Source organism: Propithecus coquereli, unplaced genomic scaffold (genome assembly GCF_000956105.1).
Source record: "Propithecus coquereli isolate 6110/MARCELLA unplaced genomic scaffold, Pcoq_1.0 Scaffold574, whole genome shotgun sequence".
Lineage (NCBI taxonomy): Eukaryota > Metazoa > Chordata > Mammalia > Primates > Indriidae > Propithecus > Propithecus coquereli.
The window spans coordinates 51,849-65,103 of NW_012151663.1; positions in this window are offsets into that span (position 1 = coordinate 51,849).

A 13,255-nucleotide genomic window follows, 5' to 3' on the forward strand; every position below is an offset into this window, starting at 1 on the left:
TCATTCTTTGATCTCTCCTTGATTCTCCAAACTCAGTGCCACCCCTGAGGCCTGGACCCCACCACCCCCATGGCAGAGACTGTCAGTTATCCCCCCGAATCTATTATCCTCACATTCCCAATGTTGACCGGCACCTGGAGCCATTTAGAATAAAGGCCGAATTTTCCAGCCTCCTTCGCAGCTATGTGGAACGAAGATGTATTAACAAGCGGAGTCAGTACGTGCAACTTCTGTGGAGTGTCCCCAAAGGGAGGGGGCGCTCCCTTCCCGATCCTTTCTTCTTCCTGCTGGCTGCTAAGTCTGTGCGACTCACTGCTGGAGTCCAACAAGCCATCTTGGGCCATGACACAGAAGCCGTCTACACAGGATGGCAGAGCAACAAAGCAGAAGGGGTCTGGGTGTCAGCCGTGGACTGACACCCCTAGACTTATGTGAGAAAAATAAGTGCTCATCTCGATTAAGCCACTGCTCTTTGGGGGTTTCTGGTCCATACGAGCTTAATCCATTTACGACCACCCCTTGCCTGGATGACCACAGGACCCCCCAGATGGCCCCTCCGCTTCTTTCATTGCAACTGAATCGATCCTAGAAACCACCTCCTCTTTAAATACTACTTTCTTCATGTTTTTTTTCCCAACTCACAATCCTTCAGTGGCTCCCTATTTCCCACTAAAAATAATTCCAAATACATTCAAAGCCCCACTATAGACTGCATGTGTCTTGTCTCATGTTTCCACAAAACTATGTGCTAACTAAACTGATTTCCCTGATGTCTCTGCCACATACTCTGTTAGTCAGGGTATGCTGGCTGCTGTGACAAACAACCCCCAAATCTCAGTGGCTTGTCACGGCCAAGTTGAACCGCCCACTCATGTGACAATCCAGTGTAGCTGGCAGAGTTCTGCCCCACACAGTCACTCGGGGACTCAGGCTCTCTCCATCTGGCGATGCCACCGTCTTCAGATTGTGGTTTCCAAGGTTACCATGAAGGCGAGGAGAGTGTGGGGGATCAGGCAGAAGGACTTGCGGAAAGCTGAGAGGCGTATGCATCACTTTCATCCGTGTTCTCTTGTCCAGAGCTCAGACACGTGGCTGAGCTGAACCGCGAGGGAGTCTGGGAAACGTGGTCTTTCTGTGTGCCCAAGAGAAACGACACAGCCGTGGTGGGTGTGTAACATTTCTGTGTCACACGTGCCTCACACTCAGCTCTGAGCCTTTGCACGTACTCTTCCTCTTACCTTAGAATGCTGCCCTCCAGTTTCTGCCAAATCCTCCACCTCTGTGGAGGCCACGCTCGGTCTCAGTCTTTTCCCTGAACGCTCTCTTCCCCAGTGCGTAAACCGTGGAATTGCCGGAAGCATGCGAGTTAGCGCAGGGTTGCCCCGGCCTCGGTTTGTTTTATGTGCGCAGGTCTGGACAGCAGCTGCGAGATCCTCTGAGAAGTCAAAGGCCGTGACTTACAGACGTGTGTTTCCAGACGTGTTTGTTGGAAGTGAACGTCATCAGCAGTGGGACAAATTGAAGCCTAAGATGCAATAAGGACATATTAATAGCATCACTTCCGTGACATTCTTGCCCAGGATGCATAAATAACTTGTATCTGGTCATGAGGAAACATTAGGCAAATCTGCACTGAGGGACGCTCTGCAAAACGACTGGCTGGTAATCTTCCAACGTGTTTGTGTTATCCAAGTCAAGGAAAGATCAAAGGACTGTTTCTGAGTGAAAGAAGCTAAAAAGACACGGCAACTAAATGCAACATGTGATTCTGGACTGATCTTTTCGCTATAAAAGACATTAGAGGGACAATTTTCAAAACGGGGATGAGGTCTGAGGGTCAGATGGCAGTAACGCAGGACAACGCCCCTGTGTGCAGGACAGACACGCTGAAGTATTTGGAGGTCACAGGGCACCGGGTCTGCAACTTATTTCAAATGGTTCAGAAAATAAAAGTTCTTTGTAGCATTCTTACAACTCTTCTGTGAGTTTGTAATCTCAAAACAGAACGATAAGTTGCTTGTTGGAGGAAAATATCAATAAATCTCGAAGTACAGGCGAAAAGGCGCATTTCCCAGGCAAGCCTCCTCAGGCACCCCTGTGGCCCTGCCCAGGTGGTCTCGGCAATCACTCGTATTAGCCTGACGATGGCTGTTGATTGTTGACACGGCAGCCATTTCCCCTCCTCCTTCTCTCAGAGGACCCCGATTTTGTTGGGGTTCAGCAGAGCACTCAGCCTCTTTGCCGGATACCGGGGTCCAAGTCCCTGGTAATGGTGTGCCAGCTCTTTCACATCAACCCTCCCTCCAGAAACAACAAAAAGTGCTTGACAAATATATTTTAAGAAATAAACTTAAAAGCTTCAAAAAGATTTTAAAAAGTAGCAGGGAAGACCAAGCTAATTTGGGGATGAAAGCTTGTGACCAAAGCTGTAAGCACCGAAGCTGTTTATCTTGAGGTTATTTGCAGACGCTGCTCATGTGGGCTTGGTTCGGGGGAGGCTGGAGACCAGAGGGTGGGAGTCAAGGGCCACCGAGGCCTGAAGTGGGGGCTTTTCCAGGAGGCCCTCTGCACATTGAACGGGGCCCCAAAGGGCGCACCCTTCAGGTAGGGGTGCCGGAGACTGGCTTTCCCCAGCTCCTCTGCAGCTAGGGGTGACTGTGCGCCTCAGTTCTGGCCAGTGAGACACAGACGTCGCTGGAGCACCTCTGGGAAAGGCGCTTCTCCCTAACGGAAGGAGAGAGGGCAGGGGGGGCTCTCGTCTTCTCCCTCCTTCCTCGCAGCTCGTGATGTCGTCTGGCAGGGCTGTGAGCTAGAGCCCCGGCGGCCGCCCGTGACCACAGGTGGGCGCTGCACACACTGAGGCGGGCGGAGCAGAGGGACCGGCGAGGAGCCTGCGTCGCCGGCCAGCTCGGGAACCTCCCACCGCAGACTTCGCGCTACTTGAGAAGAGCCGTTTAGAGCCGGGTTTTGGTCCGATATTCCACTCCTTCTAGCAGAGGCGTCGCTCACTGAGGGAACAGTGCAGGGTGCGGTTGCACACACACGGCTGCATGGCAGGTGGCCTGCCCACTCTCCCCGCTGTCACTCGTCCACCCTCGGAGCCGCAGGCTGGCCCCGCCCAGACGCCACCGGGCTCCCAGGCAGAACAAGGAAGGTGGCGGGAAGGTGGCATCCCAGGCCCCCGCCCCCACGGGCTCGGAAGGTTGGCGGCCATTTATATCCCTCCTCCCCTGTCTCCTGTGCCTCGGGGTTGACGACAAGCAGGGTTAGGAGGCGGATCCCAGGCCAGGCTCTGCTCCGCCTCCCCACAGAGTTTGCGGCATCCCTGGAGCTCATCTGTTGGATCTGTGTAGTGGGGAGATCGGTCCTTTTCTATCGGTGTCTTGGGGTCAACATAAGGGTGGGCTGAGAAAGCCCCTTAGGCTGCTTAAGTCTCTTACCCCTCGCTGGTGCTTTAAATCCTTCATCTCATTTAATCTAATCCCCAGAAAACTCACCCAGGAGGTGGGTGTTATTCGAAGCTGCTAGTTTGCAGACGAGAAAATGGAGACTCACTGAGCTTAAGTGACTTGCCCAAATCACACAGCTTGTAGGTGTCTTGGTTCATATCTGCCCAACTCCAAGGCATGGCCTTTCCGACCACCCTCCGCATTCCCTTCTCCCATCCCCAGCCCTACAGAAGCTAGTGTCACAGGTGGGTGGGTGGGCAGCTGAGGGCTGGAGGACATGAGGGCAAGGGCAACCAGGGAGGACTTCCTGGAAAAGGCAGCGAGGCCTTGAAGGCTGGAGAGGAACTAGAGACAGATGGAAAGCCAAAGGTCAAAAGAATTGGGTCAGGCCTCAGAGCTTGGGAGGGAGCAGGGGAGTGCCAGGGAGCTGGACTGGTACCAGGAGGGGACAGTGGGTACAGTTGAGTGAGAGAGTGAGTGTCGCCCAGGGTTAAGCACCCAAACTCAAGAGCCACAGGGCTGCACTGCCTCCCAGCTCTGCACTTATCAGGATTATGACTCAGAACAAATTCCTTAACTTCTCTGGATCTCAGCTTTTGCATCTGTGAAATGGGGATGATAATAGTACGCACCTCATGGATTGTGTTGATTAAATGTGTATTGGCTACAACAGTGTCTAGTACTTGGTTAATGTCATGATCATAGCTTTCCGTTTTTGCAATACTTCTTTTTGCCCTGTAAACCCCAAGACCTTGACCCTCAGCAGAGAGAAAGCTCCCAGGCGTGCCCCACCTCTCAAAGCCTTGATCTTTCTGCTGCAGGTGCCCATCGTCCCTAGAGCTTCACCAACCCGGGCTCCCTCTAACCTGCCCTTCTCCCTCCCTCCTGTATGTGGGGGATGAGAGATAAGAACCAGCAGCTTCAATTAAAACTGAGTCGCTTGAACAATAATGGAAAAGTAATTGAGCTAAATTGAAATGTAATTGGAAAAAAAAAACCCAATCATGGCTTAACATGGATTTGGAAGCCAGGCTGGGGGCAGGGGCCCCTCCACTCTGCAGCCTCCAAATCTCCTTATCTCGCCCCTGTCCCTCAGGGAGCCCCGTCACCTCTCAGCACCGAGTCCCCACAAGCTCCTCCCCCAAATTCTGGAGGCCCCTCCCCATCCCCTCCTCCCCAGTTACCCTAAAAAGCATGAACATCTGACAATGTCTGGAGACAATTTTGGTTGTCATGACTGGGGGATGGGAGGTGGGTGCTACTGGCATCTAGCGGGTAGAGGCAAGGGATGCTGCTAAGTGTCCTACAGTGTAAGGGACAGTCACCACAATAAAGAATTATTGGCCTAATATGGTAAAGGTGCTGAGATCAAGAAACCCTGCTCTACTCCAAATTCCCACTCCGCTGAGGCCCCCAGTCCTCAACTAAGGGGCCTCTGGTTTCCTCTTTCCTTTCCAGAATCAAAGAGGCAGCCCTTTTGTGTGTCTCCTGTGAACCCCAAGACCTTGACCTCAGCAGAGAGAAGGGTAGGTGTCCTTACTTCCTGGGGGCCACATCCTATCCCCTTCCCCACTGCCAGGGGAACTCACCCTCATTGCCTTCCTCTCTTCCCCACGCCTCCCCTCTTTCTTTTCTCCTCTCCCTCCTCCCACTCCCTTGCCAAGACTGGAGGCCGAGGGGTGGACAGGATGACCTTTAAGGCTCCCTGCCCATCTCCATCACCCCAAAAGGCCTCAGAGGCCAGTCCTTGCAGGGACCCTTCTGGGGGCACCCTAGGATGTAGAAGCACAGGTGTCCTTAGAGATCATCCCAGCAGGGAGGACAGGCCCAGGAAGGAGAGGACGTGCTCAGGGCTGGCTGGCACAGAGCCGGGCCACCCGGCCTCCCGATCCCCATCCGTGCTGCGGCCCCTGCACCTCGAGGATGAGGAGGGAGGAGCTTCTCCCCTCTGTCCACATCTGAACTGGGCCCTGCCACCCACAGACGCCAGGCCTGACCCCTCCGCCTCTCCCACTCCTTCCATCTCTCCCCTTCCACCCCCTCCTCCGGGCTCCGGGTGTGTGACTCTAGCACAGGGGTGGGGACTTGGGGGGCAGGGAGGTGAGCAGGAGGTGCCTGTTTGGGCTCCCGATAAACTCAGGAGTCAGCCGGCGTGAAATGAAGAAATATGGCTCCCGGTAAATATTTATTTTCTATCAGAAATTAGCAAACCAAATGTAATTAAAAACAGCTCTGTGTGTGCCTTCCCCACTCCCACCCCAACCCCAAGTCTAGAAAATGACATCTTGGAATAGTGAGTCACAAAGACTGTGTCCTAATTAGCAGGCGGCCCGCTGCTGCTGTGGCTGCTGCCCTCAGACTCCCAGGAAGCGGCCGGTGCCTGGCACGGGCCCAGGTCATTGAGGTGGCCTCTGCGGGTCTTCTCTGGCCTCCACCAGGTCTGAGGGGTTCGCACCCTGAGCGAGGCCGGCGAGGGCAGAGGAAGGACGAGGCGGACCTCTCGTTGGTGAGTCCGATGGGGGAGGCAGAGCCCCCCACCGCCTCCGCCTGGCCCCCACCCAGCCCCAGGAAGGCAGCGGGGGTGCTGGCTGAGGAAACTGGCTTCGGGAAATCAGGAGAACAGGACGCCCTCACGTTCGAGCTGCGCGACCTTGGACAAGCCCCCCCGAGCTTCAGTTTCCTCGTGTGTAGAATGGGGACTGCGAGGCCACCTCGCAGATTCGCCAAGAGTGGAGTGAGCCTCTGCTTGTGCCGGGCTGTGGGGACAGCGCAGTGACCCAAACAGACATCTCTGCGCGCACGGGCATTTGCTGGAGGCCGTGGTGGTGCCCGTCCACCACCCCAGGCTGCCGGGGCCTGCGGAGCGTCGCCCGCCTGGGCCGGGCAAGTCACTGCCCCTGCTGAGCACCCGCTAAGTGTCTGGCGCTGTGTCCGCGCTGCTCCCCCGAGGTAGCTCGGCTCGTTAGACTCGCCTCCCAGCCTGAGCCCCGCACTGCCTCCGGAGGGGGCCCAGGGAGACCGCAACTTCACTGCTCTGTCCCTCCCCTTAGCTCAGGCTGGGGGTTGCTGCGCGCAGTGAGTATTTGGGGTCCACCTTCCAGAAGTGCTGTTTCCCTCCTGTCCTCACCTCCCTTTAAAAATCCGCAGTATCTTAGTGCCGGCAGGGTGAAGTCCAGCCTGCTCACGGGGTCTCTGCAGCCTACGTTTCTGACCTGGGTCACATAGCCCCTTGACTTGACCACTGAAGCAGATGCTGTCGAGCCCGTCCAGGACCCGTCACCCCTACCCCCTGCCATGCACCAGCCCAACTTCCTTTGCCTAAGACCTCTCTCTGGAGCAGCCCAAATGATCCTGCTATGCTTGCAAATGCCACCTCCTCCAGGAAGCCTACCCTGATTGTGGGAGCCTGCTCAACTCTACCTCCTGGATCAGGCTGCCATCAACTCTGTGCAAACTCTACTTTGGACACTTGGCACAGACTGCCAGGTATGAGGAGTTCCATTTCGCGTGTCTAAGTTTTATCTCACCAGATAGATTACCTTCCTCCTTCCCCCACTCCTGCCACCAAAAGTTTTGGGTTCAAGTCTTGACTCTCTGACGAAATAGCTGTGTGACCCAGGGCAGGTTATTTAAACTCTCTATGCCCCAGTTTCCTTATCTGTAAGTCACAGATGATAATAATAGAAACTCCTTTCATGCTTGTTTCTAGTAATAAAGGAGATCAGATAAACTATTGAACGGGATGCAAGGCGCATAGCAGGGACGAGGACAGCTGTGTCCCTGTGGTTGATAACTCCAATACGGTCTTCCCAGCCCTGTCCTGCTCCTGGGACTGGCGTCCCCTTGTTTTGGGGAGCCGACCCCACCAGCGCAGCTCTGTGATTCTGGTAGGGGGTGCTTGGCCTGGGTGCCCCTCCTTGCCCGCCGGACGATCCGTCGAGCAGTAGCACAGCTCAAAGCTGGGCCAATCAGAATGCTGCCCTGGGATTGTTCAGCCTGGAGCCGGGAGAGTTCAGCCTCCACGTGATGGACATGCCGCCATACATGGGGGCCGAGGGCCGCCAGCAGCCACGCTGCCGCCCGGTGAGGGGAGGGTCTGCGGGACTCGGCCGGCAGAGACGGCACAGAACGAGAGAGCTGCGGCAGCGCTTCAGTCCCGGGTCCCTGTCGTCTCCGGGGCCCTCCTGCCTGCCAGTCCCTCCCTCGAGAGATGTTCCAAACCCTCCCCGTAGATCCCTTTCTTGCCTCGGCTCCACCGTGCAGGCAGGTTTCTTTCACGTGCTCCCGTCGGTCCCGCCGCCCGCAGGCAGGAGGACGGGACCCCCCATCGGGCGCTCTGGCCCGCCCTCAAGTGCTTCCTGCTGCCGCTCCTCACGAAGGATGCGCTAGGAAGAGCCTGCAGCCCCAAAGAAGGCAACTGGCGCTCAGGAAGAGCTTCCCAGCGGCCAGGAGCGCGAGGGTCAGTGGAGGGCTGCGCCGGGAGGGCTGCGCGGGGAGGGCTGCTCCCGAGGACCTCTGGGGCCCTGAGGCGCCCCTCCGCCCGCTGGCGCACACCCGGGGGCGTGGGGCCTCCCAGGAGGCGAGGAGGCGGCGGGGCCTCCAGCGAGCCAGCCAGGCGGGGCGGCGGCGGGCCGCAGTCTGATCGCTGCGGTTCTCCCCGCAACTCGGGCTGCTCGAGGGAAATCGCCTCCCTGATTGGCTCTTCTCTCAGACAAGCCGTAATGAGGCTAAACTTCATTCCAAGGGTGCTTCACCACCCTGAGCATCACCGGATGCCATCTGCAGCCCCCGCCGCAGTCACCGCCCGCGTCACAAGGGGCCCTGGCGGGGAGGCAGGGGGAGGAAACCCAAGAATCCTGCCTTTCGTTGGACCCAGCCACCCAGACACAGCTCCAAAGCCGAAAACGCAGGGAGGAGGGAGCCTTGGGGCACGAAGCCCCAGCCTGAGGGGGACACGGCCCCATCCTTGGGGAGCCCCAGCCTGAGGGGGACACGCCCCATCCTCGTCCTTGGGGAGCCCCAGCCTGAGGGGGACACGGCCCCTGCTCTTGGGAAGCTCCTAGTCTGAGGCAGGAGGCATAAGCTCTGTCTTTGGGGCACGCAAAATACCTCTCGGTTCATAGGTTAATTCAGAAATAGGAAGTTGGTATTATCAGGTAACTACTGGTCTGTCACAAGCTGCCTGGGATCACTGGTGGATGCATGTGTGGGCAGCGCAGGTGCTCACAAAGGCTTGTTGGCTTCGAATCACTAGACTTGCCTTATTCTCCCACTAGACCATAAGAAGCCTGAAATCTGGGGCCCTGGCACCCAGCACGGTGCTTTCCACAGCGCGTGTACTCAACACGTGTTTGTTGAATGAATGAATGAATGGATGGTGTGAATGAAAAAAATCAATGACTTTCAGCTTCCCCTCCTCCCCCTCTATTTCCACCTTCGTTTACAGCAAAACAAAACTATAAGTCGTAGCTGGACACATGGCAACCTAGAATAAAGCATGCGTTTTCCAGCCTCCTTTATAGCTGGGAGCGGCCATATAACGACGTTTTGGTGAATGAGATGTGAGCCAAGAGTGGGAGGTATAACTCCCGGGTCACACCTTTAGAAGAGAGAACGAGACCCTCCCTTCGCCTCCCCCCTTCCCTCTGGCTGACATGTGACGTGGTGGTGAAACATCGTGGACCATACGGACAAGAGAGCACCCAGGGGTGGCAGAGCACCAAGCTACACGGACCCCGGGTCCTTGACATCTTGGAGCTGCCATCCCAGCCCCTGACTTCTTACACCAGACTGTTACGTGAGAGAGAAACACATTTCTACTTAATTTAGCCACTTTTACTTGGGGTCTCTGTTAGAGCATCTGAACCTCCATCCCAGTCAATACACAAGAAGGTGAACACACGCATGAGGGAATTCATGAATAAGTGAATGACCAATTCAGCGACTGTCTAAACTGTTGCTATTACAGTGACAGTAAAAACCCCACAATACCTCACTGATAAAGCTTTAACCATATGACATTGGTGTACTTAAGTGGGAAGGTTTCAGGGATGGTTCAACAGCAGATCAGTCACCAAGGACCCCAGGCTCATTCTACCTTTCTGCTCACCATCGCAAGATGGCTGCCACTGTCCGGCCATCGCTGTTGATCCCTCACACAGTCACGCTCTCCGGCGGGAAGCAGGGGAGGGCCAGGGTGATGAGACAGAATCATCCTACACAGTCTCCTTTTTTCAAACAGGGGGAAAAAATCTTTCCCGAAAGCCCCCAGCAGACTTCTTACAGCTCATGGGCCACACCTGAGTCACGTCACCCACGTCTAGCTGCACAAGAGGCTGAAAAATGAGTAACTCAGATGTTCAAGCTCTATAATGGGAGGTGGACCCCAAAAAAGGCAACAGCCAACGGCATTAGCAACCAATAGTGGCTTGCCACAGTGCCTAGGCAATGAAAGAACAAACTCCTGCAGTGAAAAATACAACTCTATTCTCCTCTGCCCTGGTAGGTGGGAGACTCTCAGGGCCAGGCTCCAGGAAGGGAAGAGCAGACAGTGGAGGGAAAGGGGGTGCTCCTGGGACTTAGAGGCAGGGAGGAGGTCAGAGTTCCTGGGGTCAGGTGCGTGGTGAGGGAGGGAGGGATCCAGGGTGCGCAGGACACCTGTGAGCTGGGCTGGGGTGACTCACGGGGCACCGCGAGAGGGGACAGAGAAATCCACTGTGGCTGGAGGAGGACGTGGTTCCTGGAAAAGGGAACTGAACTCAGTCAAGCCTGAGAACCTGGACAGAGCCTAGAGGGACAGACAAGGGTGCGAGGGCCCAGACGTGGCAGTGGTCCCTGGATTAAACATGTGTTGCAGGATTCCATCTCAGTGAACCCAGACATACAAACACAAAACTGTTTTGAACTATTGATGACTGTTTCTTATGCCCAGTCCTTTAATAGCAAATAAAGCACAGAACACTGGCCGGGTGCGGTGGCTCACGCCTGTAATCCTAGCACTCTGGGAGGCCGAGGTGGCAGGATCTCCTGAGCTCAGGAGTTCGAGACCAGCCTGAGCAAGAGCGAGACCCCGTTTCTACTAAAAGTAGAAAAATTAGCCAGGTGTGGTGGTGCACACCTATAGTCCCAGCTACTCAGGAGGCTGAGGCAGGAGGATCGTTTGAGCCCAGGAGTTTGAGGTTGCAGAGAGCTACAATGACACCACCGCACTCTACCCAGGGCGACAGAGCAAGACTCTGTCTCAAAAAAACAAACAAACAAAAACCCAAAACCCACAGAACACTGGAAGTCGGAACTTTGAGGGCCCGAAGGAAATCATTTCATCTAAGCCCCTCCCATTCTGCAAGTGGGAAAATCAAGTCACAGAGACAGGAAGAAAAGAAAGTCCATGGTAGAGAAAGTCCCAGACTCCAGGACGCTGGTCTCGGCCTCGCCCCCTGGGCACGACGGCGTCTCTCAAGAGAGTCGTGGCCTCCATGAAGGATCAAGAGCAACAGCCTGGGCCTCTCCAGAGCATTCAGGAGTGCTGAGGGGTGCAGAGCAGGGCACCTGCCTCCATTCTGCCAAGGCCTCTCCCCGGGTCACGCAGGATGCAGGGGCTGGGAGGAAGGGGATGACAGCTGGCCACAGTGAGTAAGCTGCTGGCAAAGGGGTGAGCTGCTGGTCACTGGCAGCATTCAAGCAAGTCTGGAGGGATGCTGTAGGGAGGACTCTGGCTGGCCACGGGTGGATGACCACAGGTTCCCTCCACTGCTCAAAACCTTGGCGGCGTCTCAGGACTGACTCAATTCTCACCAGCCAGGAGAGGGCCAGAACCTGCTCTGGTCTGAGGGCCACAGACCACAGACACCTCTGCCAGCCCTGAAGGCTGTTCCCATGGAGACAGGAAGTCACTGGGATGCCACATACTGCCCCCACCCCTTATGCTGCCCCCACTGGAGTCCCCAGGGGAGCAATGTCCTGGGGACGGGAAGTAGACAATCCAGAACCTTCTCTGCTCCTCTAGTTTTAGACAAAGAAAAGGATCTCAAATTCCCACCATAGGGAGAGGGGAAGTGGGACTTTCCAGCCCCACCACACCACACCCCATCCTGTTCCCATCTTTGTACCAGGGCGGAGGGAGAGGAGGACACCTCCCAGACCTAGTACAGACTCCACCTCCAACCTCCACCCACTCCTTGATGTAGGAGACAGTGGCCAGGGCAAGGCCAGTGACCTCCAGGAAACCTTCTGGATTTCCTGGGCCGGTCCTACCACCAGGGTAGAGGATCTGGGCTGGACAGGGCTTTTCTGATGCCGCTGGGGCTTCAGGGAGGGGAGGACTCTCCCCAACCCCCCAATCCTAGCAGCTCCCCGCCCGGGTCCACTGGCAGCCTCCCCCCACCCTGCAGCCATCCTCCCTGCGGAGTCTCCCTGTCCTTTCTGTGCTTTTGGCTTGTCCCTTCTGTGTTCTCGACTCTCATCCAACCCCACCAAGACCCCCTGCCTCAGGACTCAGCCAGACCCCTGCCTGTCCCGGCTCGTCTCCGAGCTGAGTGCACGCAACTTGCCCGGAGCAGGCTGCCCGGCCCCTGGCACGGAGCCTGCGGCCCCCTCCAGCCACGCTGCTCCGTGCCCAGCCGAGATGCCACCAGGCTCAGCGCGGTCTCCGTCGCTCAGCTCCCACCATCTGCCGCCTCTTGGCAGGGCTGGGGCTCGGTTTGGGGACTGGGGCTGGGAAGCGGGAGAAGGGTGATGAGCTCTCACTTAGGCCTGGGTGATGGGGGTCCCCAGTGTCCCCCAGAGGGGACAGAGTCAGACAGTCCTACAAACAGAAACAGGGCTATGTCCCTGGGGTTTCCGTTGACCCTTTTGTGGGGGCCCCCTTGCTCCACATGCCTAGAAATACCCCACTCCCCCATTTCATTCAATCCCAGAGCTGGAAGAACCTTCAAGCTCACGCCTCCCCGCTCCTGCCCCGACTCACAGCGAAAGGCAGGCCCAGAGAGCCGGCTGGGATGCAACACTGCAGCCAGGATGGGGTCGGCTTCTCTCCTCAGCGTCTTTCCGCTCTGGGGGCGCAGTCCTTTTCTCTCCACCCCTCCTCTACCCCTCTCACCTCCCCCTCCCTCTGTGGAAGGGGGCGCCTTTCTGACCCTGCTCTGAGGCAGATGCCCACGGCATTCCAGGGGCGTGAAGCCTGCTGTGTGCAGAGCCGGGTGCTGGGCTCCACGGGAGGAAGCCAGCAACGCCCCCCCGCCCCCCCATGGGCAGCACAGCCATCGGGGTGGGGTGCTGGGGTGCTGGGGGAGGAAGGAGCTTGTTGTAATAACATCTGGTCAGGCCGCAGCAGGAGAGATGTAAGTTAGATTTAAAAAACAAAAAGAAAAAAATTCCTACCAGGAATGAGATGGTAAGACAAAGGAGTGTGGGATACCCGCCCCCCAAGGTTCTAGAACTCTCCCCATCTCCTCTTAAGAACTTTTAACATCATCAAGAACCCTGGATGCTTCCAGTGAAGGGTCTGAGAGTTTCCAAGGGGGCTCTCTGCCTGTTGGTGGCAGAGGAGGCTGGGAAGGGGGAGACCCCTGTCCGTGCCCCTCCCCCCTCCCTCCAGGCCCTCCTCACCCCTCCCTGCAGGGTGGGTTTGCCCACACGCCGGGCTCAGCTGCCCCACGCTCACGAGAGGGAGGGAGGTGCCAGCACCGCACAGGGGCTGCCCGTGCCACGGGCATCCCCAAAAGGAAGAGGGGGCAAGAGGCCCCCTTGGACCCCTGGCCGTCTCCACGGCCCCTGGGGTTTCTCTCAAAGCCAAGCAGTGGCCTTCC